Here is a 7,950-nt window from a genome sequence, read left to right on the forward strand (position 1 = left end):
AGATTTTGGCTCAGGTCATGATTTCAGGGTCATGAGATTGAGCCCTGCGCTGAGCATGGAGCCTACTTAAGATTCTCTCCCCTTCCCCCACCCCCGCTCACACATGCACTCTCTCAAATTAAATAAATCAATAAATAAACTATTTTGAGAAATGTTTCTCAAATGTATGTACATTGAAAAAGATATAGCCCCATTTAAAGCCTTATAGAATAGAATTGGAAAGGAATTAGAAAACATGGATCTATTATTCCAGAAGCATCAAGACCCTTCATCCATTTCTAAGAGTAGTCCCCAGGAATTCACTGGACTGTTTCAACATTCCACCAAAAAAAAAACACTGAGTGAGGTTAGTGTGCCAGATTTGCCTCTTGCCTCATCAGTGGAATTTTCTAATGGTCTGTGTTCTTGAAAATTGAGAGTTCTCAAATGGTTAGGTAGGAGGACCTTTCCTTACTCTTCAGAACTTGAGGTTTCCAGGAGAAGTGGTCCTGATAGGTAAGTCACCTTAAAATTTTTGAAGCCTGGAATGATTTTTTAGTTTTTTGGATTGCAGCCTTCTGGGCTAGTTCTCGTGTGTACTCCTCACTGAGCTCTGCTCTATGGTAGCACCTTAGATGGAAGAACCATTCACTGCACTAGAAATCTGAAGCTGCTTCAGGTTGAGCAAACCCAGCTGAATACGCAAACACCACCATTCTGAGTCTGCTTCTCAGTTGGACTGGTTCATTGAGGGTGACTATGTGCTAGAGAATCCTTTCATGCTAATCAAATTCACCAGAGACGAATTTACCAATCAGAAATGATAAATATAGATTACTTACAACCACTATCCAAGACCTGCTTTTAAAAATAGATAGCATAAAACAGATCTCCTTCAAGAAAAACTGATTCCAGTCCTGGGATAGGGAAAGTACAAGACAAACCCAGCATATCTTGTTCTTCTGGAAAGCAAGGAAACATTCAAAGAATGATGGGGAGTTACCAAATTACATAGGAGCCAGCTTGAGGTTCCCACTGTCCAAATCTGACAATCTGAGCATCAAAAGAAACAGTAATGGGTTATAAGCTATTGAATAAAGCAAAACTCTGTGTGTCTATACTGATAGAAATGGAAAGAAAGAAAAGCTGTTTGTTACAGTAAAATAACAAGAAATAAATATAGGGAAAAAATGGAGTTAGGAAAACATCAATAGAACTAAAGGTGGTTGGTGAAAGTTTGATGAAAAATGGGATAAATAATCCTGTAAATACTTAGTCTCAAAATTCTGCTCCACAAATGACTTGTTAATTTCAAAGGGAAGAATAGTAACTTTATAGTGGATAAACTTGCCAGACACAGCCTTAACCAACTGATCAAATTTAATCACCAGTAATAAGACCAACACCATGCATCTCCTGATAGGATGCAGTAAAACCGCACCATTGCTTTTGTGGTGTTTCCATTAAAAAATACATGGTTTGAGGGGCACCTGGCTGACTCAGTCCATTAAGCGTCTGACATTGGCTCAGGTCATGAGCTTAGGGTCCTGGGATCTAGCTCCAGGTCAGGCTCCCTGCTCAGCAGAGAATCTGTCCCTCTTCTTATACCTCTGTCCTTCCCCCTGTGTGGGCATGCACTCTCTCTCTCCCAAATAAGTAAAATCTTAAAAAAAAAAAAAAAAAGAAGCTTTAGATTAATCTTGAGGAAAGATGTGCAGCTTGTCAGTTCCATTTTTGCTTTTGCTTTCTTCTCTTGCTCTCACTCTTCAGTTTTATAAAAAACATAGAAACTTACAGTCTTAAGTTGTCTCCAAAATATTGTATACAGTAACTCTTTCAGGAGGGATTTTGAAGAGCTTGTGTTAGGTCTTCTGAAAAACTAAAAAGGGAAGATTCTTTGCAGAAGACATGTAAATCAAAGTCACAGCACCACAGAACTCAGGTCTTAATTAACCGTCCGATTTCCATCGATTAGGAAAATATCTTCAGTCCTAAAACATGCTGACCTGTTAGCTTACGGGCTCTCTCCTCTTACTCTCCCTCCCCCACATTGGAGGAATCTTTCTAGGAGAAGGTCATTCCCCCTGTCCCTGCTGGATGTCTCCCTACCCTCTAGTTCAGGAAGGTTCTAAATCTGAAGGGCTATGGAATTTGGGTAGAAAAAGCACAACTGTAGCCTGCCTAGTGTTCATACACAAATCTGCTGTTCATGGGGAATTTGGGTTGGTTTGTTATATTTTGTTTGTAAATGTGCCAAGTTTTAGACTGTTCTATAAAACAAATTCTTAAGCAAATACTGAGGAAGAACATGAGATGGTGAATGTAAAAAAGAGAAAAATTTCCTTTGAAAAGCCCAACGTGACTGGGTACTGTTAGCAGGAATCTGGTAATTGGAATTTTGAGTGGTCCTTGTTCATTAAAATCCTCTTTAGAAAGAATATATATTCATGTCTCCAGAGTTTTACTTTATGGAAAAAGGTAATAGCTGCTGCTCATTAGAGAAAAGGCATTATTGATACTTCGTGTTATACCTAGTGGCCTCCCTCCAAGATTCATTCTCAACAGTTTGAAAGGCTACTTATAGTGAATAAATCAAATAATTCACTTAAATTTAAAAATAATTTTTGCCTCTACCACCATGTTCCTTTTCTTGCCTTCACTCTCAGAGCTTAATCCTATGATCTGGAAGGCCCAGGGGGGAATTTTAGCAACAGAAGGCTGCTGCAGATAGTGGGAACCCCCAGCAGCCCCCTCTAGGGTAAGCAGGTGCCTAGGAAGCCTGCCTTCCCCGCTGTTGGCCATGTGGACAAGGGCTTTGGCTTAACTGGTCCCTCATTTCTAGAGCTGCTAACCTGCTCCTGACTACTGTTTTAAGAAAATGGTCCCAGTGGATGCTGGAGCCAGGTCGTACTGGCCAGTTGTGCACATCTCTTCCCAGCTCTCTGTCCCATGACAGCATGTTGGTAGCTTGACATTGGCCATGTATGTATGTATGTATGTATGCCACAGAAATTAGCAAATGCTACAGATTAGGGCTTTTCTTTTTTTCCTTTCTTCCAATTCATTGAATTTCAGTCTAGTTGATGAAGAACTTTGTAATGACAGTGAGGGCTGAGAGCTGTAAAACTTCACCTGTGATTAAAGGACTCTCTGAAAGAGACTCTTAACAGGTCTGTCTCCAGTATTGCTCTGTCTTCCTTTGCACCACCAATCCATTCTGTACACAGGTAACAATGAACCTAGTAACATGCAAATATGACCTAGCCTTTCCCCTACTTAAAATAATTCAGCAGCCACCCTTAAGAACAGATTCTAAACTCTTGCCTTAAGTCTGAATGCAAGGTCTCATACAGTAATATAGGGTACACCAAAGACTATAGAGCCAACCCAAGTGAATTCCCTGGCATAACACAATAACACAAGAGTCATCTAGAAGGGGATTTTATCCCCACGCCCATAGCTGAACAGACTTAGTGATTATTGACACTAACAACATCTCCTAAGTCTAATGTGTAACAAAGAATACAAATTCAATAATAAATAATGGGAAATGTCCCTTTTCAGTGACTAGATTGGTCACATGCTTTATTCAAGGAACTTATATTTTGTATGTGATAAAAAGAGTAGCATGATGATAGCTAGCCTTTAAGATGGACCCTAATGGGGGCGCCTGGGTGGCTCAGCGGGTTAAGCCGCTGCCTTCGGCTCGGGTCATGATCTCAGGGTCCTGGGATCGAGCCCCGCATCGGGCTCTCTGCTCAGAAGCCTGCTTCTTCCTCTCTCTCTGCCTGCCTCTCTGCCTACTTGTGATCTCTCTCTGTCAAATGAATAAATAAAATCTTTAAAAAAAAAAAAAAAAAAAAGATGGACCCTAATGATCCTTATTTCCCAGTATTCATACCTTTTTGTGGTCCCATGCCACTGAGCAGGACTAATTAGAAATTAAATATTTCTAATAATAGTTTGCAGAAACGATAGTGTGTGATTTCTGGGGTTAAAGTCATAAAAGATATTGTAGCTTCTGGCTGTCCCCCTTGAATTACTTTCTCTAGGGAAAGACAGATGCCATGTTAGGAAGATGTGGACAACCTTATGGTTCGTATAGGAGGATACCGATAGCCAGTACCAACTTGACAGCCACATAAGAGAGCTGTGTTGAAAGCAGATTGCCTTAACCCCAGCCAAGCCTTCAGATGACTGCATTCCTGGCTAATATCTTGATTGCAACCTGATTGAGGGACCCCAAGCCAGAATCACCCAGCTAAGCTGCCCCCAACCTCCTGACCCACACAAACTGAAATAATACTTATTGTTGTTTTAAGATATTAAGTTTTGGGCCTGTTATACAGCGATAGATGACTATTTAAAAAAGCATAGAGCAAATACAGAGGACTAGTTTTTGAGAGTATTTGTTTTTATGCGATGAAAGACATCGTGAACTTTCCTTGCTCCATATTAGAAAAAGATCTCTGTCATGACCCCAGATTCCCTTGAAAAGTGCTGAATATTGCCCAAGTGTGGCAAAACAGTCTAATCTGAAGTGTGTATACTGGGAGTGGGAGGTGAGAAAGATCTGAGCTTAGACTGGGAGCAGAGTTCCTTCTAATTTTGGTTAGGTTGGGAGTGGCTACATTTGTTACCATAGAAATAAACTGAAGAATAAACAAAATAGAGTTTGGAATAGAAGTTAAATACATTTACAGTCAAATTAATCTGATGCATGTAGTGGTTATGTTGTTTTATGATTACCAGGAATAAATAAGCCATACTTATGAAAAATACGTAACTTGTTTTTATCTAACCATCCAATTACATCCACCCCTACAGGAAGAAAATAAAAGGGATAGTTACCCATGTAGAAGAGGAAATAGCTGATTCTAAAACTCATCAGGCAGTTGAGTTGACAAGTAATACCTCCATCTAGTAAAAACAAATAGCAAGACAAAAAGCCTGTGGCAGGAGTCCTGCAAGAAGGGTTGGGAGAGGGAAACTGAATTGTAATGACATTTCATACAGTGAATTTAATCTGATTGCTCTCTTAACACTTGCCCTGAAAAGGGCAATCAGCCTAAGGACACTGAGCTCCTTGGTTGGGGAGTTAAAGAGAATCAAAGGAGTAAATGTGACCTGAGTGGACCCATGGCTCAGCAATGCAAAAGCATCAAAAGCTAACTTTCCTACCCTTTTTAGGTTGCTTCTCTCCCCACCGAGCTTGTCAGGCAGAAAAATCATAAATGCTAAAGTGGATTGGGGGAAACTGGTAAACTTTCCCCCAATAGAACCATAATGCCTGTGGACTTCAGAGAGTTGGCAGAGAACACAGCAGGAATTAAGGGTGTTGCAACTCCCTTATCTGTCGTTCAGCTCAAGTCAAATTTCTGTGTCCTTAGAAATGATACTGCAAGAGAATGATGAACAAAAATTTGGTTTGTTCAGAAAACAAAAGTATATGAGTGTTAAGGAAGTAAAGGAATCAGACTTTTAAGATTCTCCAAAAGAGAATAATGGCAAATAAAAAGAAAATCATCTTACTCTTATGTTTTACTTAAAAAACCCAGCTATTGTCAGTCACATATCAAGCAACCAGCAGCCTGTCTTTCTGTATTTATGTATTTGCTTTTGTTTCTACAGATGCCTCTGAATTTTTTGTTAGAAGCTAAGTCACTAAGGCAGCCAAGAGAAATTAGCAATGCTTCCATGGTGGCATAGACATGAATCATACCAACAAAGAAAAATAAGAATACCTCTTTCCCCAATTCCCACTAGATCTGTGCTTTTGGAAGGCATCATGACATAAGGGCAGGACAGGCTCATGGGCATGAGACCTGTGCAACACATAAGACCCTTTGCTTAGAAGGGCTCTGTCCCTGGTTTAATAGTCCATAGTTTTCCATAATTTTTGAACGAGGGGTACTGCGTTTTTACTTTGTGTTGGGTCCCAAAAATTATCTAGCTAGTCCTCCATGAGGTCACTGTGAGAAAGGCAATACACCAGTTTGAAGTCACACAGCTTTGGGATTCTCTCTGAACTGACTTGTACTTGCTATGCAGTGGGAAAATTACTTATCCTCTAAACCTCTGATTTCCATCTGCAACAAAGACAATGCTCCCCAGGGTTATTACTATGAGGATTAGACATCATTGTGAAAGAATGCAGATCAAGCACCTAGCACCTAGCACACAGTATGTCTGGCTTTACCATGAGTATTATTCATGGAAACCAAGTCTAGATATCAGATCTTAATTGATGTTTGTGCTGACCACAAAAATAAGTATCTTTATAAAAACAGAATTGTCTTTTTGCTTTACATTTTATAGGTGGTTATGGATTAACATTGCCACTGCTGCCACTTTTGCTAGGATCCTCATATCTTCTTATTACATTACTTAGATTCTTTAGTAGAGACTAAGAAAAAATAATTTTCTTTTTTTTTAAAGATTTTATTTATTTATGTGACAGACAGAGATCACAAGTAGGCAGAGAGGCAGGCAGAGAGAGACAGAGAAGCAGGCTCCCTGCTGAGCAGAGAGCCCGATGCAGGACTCGATCCCAGGACCCTGGGATCATGACCTGAGCCGAAGGCAGAGGCTTTAACCCACTGAGTCACCCAGGTGCCCGAAAAAAATAATTTTCTTAAGCATTAACTACTTCCTGTAGGGTAGTTATGTTTTTCATGATTCCACTGAGAAACCAGAAATTCAGTGATTCCCTATTCTCTAGGAAACCATGAAGGTGACTGTATATACCGTACTATTATGGTGTCTGTCCTTTCTGTCTGGGACAAAGGATTTTTCTACTCTCTCCACTATCAAAGGAGCAGGCCACTCTCTAGTTGAGGGGAATATAAATTTGAAAACATATAAAGTGATCAAACAAATTGCTCATCTTTTAAGCCAGCCCCCAAATTACTGCAATCAGGGAAACATACTTAATTTAAGTTGTCCTTACTGTGAGGAGAGGACAGGGATCCAGGATAGGTCCTGACATTACACAGGACTGAGATAATGTACGTCAAACCAACACATATGAGATTGTGTCTAAATACAGTAAACTCTCATTATTCATGGTAGTTATAGTCTTATCAGATCACTGTGAACCCTGAATTAGTACTGAACCATTGTTCCTGGGAGAAATACAGACTTAGGTTCCTGGAAACTTCTGGTCATAACATTTTCATCAGTCGATGACTATATAACCTTGTTCTATGTTTATGTCTGTTTAAAAACATCTTATTTAATATATATTGTTGATTCATTAACATTGAACTCAAGGACAATAACACTTAAGGTTATCTAACACATGTGTTTTCACCATAAAGCAAGATCAGCTTTCTTGCACTTTGAAATACTAGCCAGCACTTTAACACAATGTTTGAGGGCACTTTTAAGCAGTAAAATCACCAATAAAATTAAAAAAGTGAAAAACGTGGCACAAAATAGATTGCTTTTTGAGAGTTAGGAACATGCAAGATGGGCCTTTGAATTTTTTGCTGCTCTACGTGGGTCCAGGAATGACCTTGGAAGCTTATGAGTATTGATTTGGGGGTTACAAACAAATTTTAGTAAGTAGGCAAATTTACAAATACGGAATCCATGGGTATATGGCAACTGAGAGGGAGTGATCTTACTACCTTAGTGGACTTGAAGATAAAAAAATCCAGTAGGTTGGTTAAGAGATGCATACGGACAGAAGATCCAGCCATCTCTCTTATCTCCTTTTCCAGTAAGATGCAGCAGAGAGCATCCTGGACATGGTGTCAGGAGAACTGAGATCTCTACAATTCTGCATCTTTGTCTTACCAGCTGGGCAGCCTTGGGTAGGATTCTGAAACTCCATGTTTTATTTTCAGTTTCCACATCTGTATGTGAGACCCATAACATCTGTCTTCCTTCAAATGGTGGTTGAGAGGGTCCAGTGGATTTTTCTCTAAGTTCTGGCTTACTATTACCATAAATCATAAGGTTTCATAT

The sequence above is a fragment of the Lutra lutra genome, chromosome 11, assembly GCF_902655055.1.
Source record: "Lutra lutra chromosome 11, mLutLut1.2, whole genome shotgun sequence".
Classification (NCBI taxonomy): Eukaryota; Metazoa; Chordata; class Mammalia; order Carnivora; family Mustelidae; genus Lutra; species Lutra lutra.